We start from the raw sequence: 1,482 nt of genomic DNA on the forward strand, positions 1-1,482 counted from the left end.
GAGAGAGGAGAGAGAGAGAGACAGAGAGAGAGAGAGAGAGCATAATCTATATATATATACTATATACTATATATATATATATATATATATATATACATATATCTCTCTCTCTCTCTCTCTCTCTCTCTCTCTCTCTCTCTCTCTCTCTCTCTCTCTCTCTCTCTCTCTCTCTCTCTCTCTCTCTCTCTCTCTCTCTCTCTCTCTCTCTCTCTCTCTCTCTATCTATCTATCTATCTATCTATATCTATATCTATATATATTCAGCGTGTTTTCCGATCAATGACGTAATTGACCTATGGCCCCCGAAGAATTTCTACCTCTCAGCAGAAAGCTGTCGACAGTCGGCCAAGACATGGCAGCGAGTCGGCGTTTCGCAGCATCTCTGCATGAGGGCTCTTGGGCATTGTTTAATCGAAGTATGTGCGTGTTGTGCGTATGACCGAGGCGTAAGCGTGAAAGTGTAACCTCTTCATTACGCGATTTCAAAAATGATGACGCCAAGGCGACGATGAACATTTTGTTAGCTTTCAGCTTGTTCGAACGGCGTTCCTCGCGCCATCTGGCTAGCTATTTGGCAATCGTATACTCATCCGCTTTTACGTACATGTCGCTTGCAGGAGTTCGCAATAAACTCACGTGTTAGAAGCGTGGCAGACTTGGTCGCCTGGTGCGCTCTGACCGGAATACGAGCCCTTACGGGAGGCACGTTTAGTTTGACTCCTCTCCTTCGGCCGGGAGGGGCGCGAAAAAAGCACGAACCGCGGCAACAGCACAGTCGCCGCAATGTTGACGTTATGTGACATATATATATATATATATATATATATATATATATATATATATATATATATATGTGTGTGTGTATATATATATAATGTATATATAACCAACAATGTCTTTAAATGCTGACAAAAATGCGCCAAAACTTTTCTTACATGGGCTCAGCTCAGTTTTTCTATTTTTTACCGCTGCCACGCAAATAAAAAAACAACAGGGACGTCGCTAATGACGTAAGGACAGGGGGGGGGGACATGGTGGTAACGTTGCATGGACCAAGATGTTTTCACTAGATATTGACGTATTTCGCAGCAACGATCTACATTCGTAGGAGTTGGAAGAGAACTTGGCATTTGGCCGCCACCTGAAGTAAGGCAGGAGGACTCGAGGCTCATAAATCGGCTCCCGGCCGGCGGTTGACCACTGCTTTACTTCTATAACGTTTGTCAGCACATATAGCAGCGCAATCTGATCACAGGTCGCAAGAAGTATTTATTCCCGTTGTTCTTACTGACAAAATGCAAATCACCGAAAAGACCATGTGCCCAAAGACTCCATTGCCTTATCAAGAATGGGCCCACCAGCGGCCACGGATCATGCCGCCAGTCCGCTGCTGGTGGCCATTGATTCGTTGGATGGAGCGCCATGCGCAGTATCCTGGAATGGGCGGAATCCTCTTTGTCGAAAATTCATGAAGACGGCCCT

General features: G+C 45.1%; 1 protein-coding gene across 1 annotated transcript in view; it reads right to left on the reverse strand.

The window, feature by feature from the left end:
- Window positions 1-728, reverse strand: part of LOC119092132 (excitatory amino acid transporter 1) — a gene marked incomplete at its 3' end in the record, with an annotated part of 5,277 nt that extends 4,549 nt beyond the window's left edge. Inside the window, 1 exon segment of the mRNA XM_037215109.1 lies at window positions 637-728.
- Window positions 729-1,482: the final 754 nt, after the last annotated feature.

The sequence above is a fragment of the Pollicipes pollicipes genome, unplaced genomic scaffold, assembly GCF_011947565.3.
Source record: "Pollicipes pollicipes isolate AB1234 unplaced genomic scaffold, Ppol_2.1 Scaffold_3447;HRSCAF=4054_pilon_pilon_pilon, whole genome shotgun sequence".
Taxonomy (NCBI): Eukaryota; Metazoa; Arthropoda; class Thecostraca; order Pollicipedomorpha; family Pollicipedidae; genus Pollicipes; species Pollicipes pollicipes.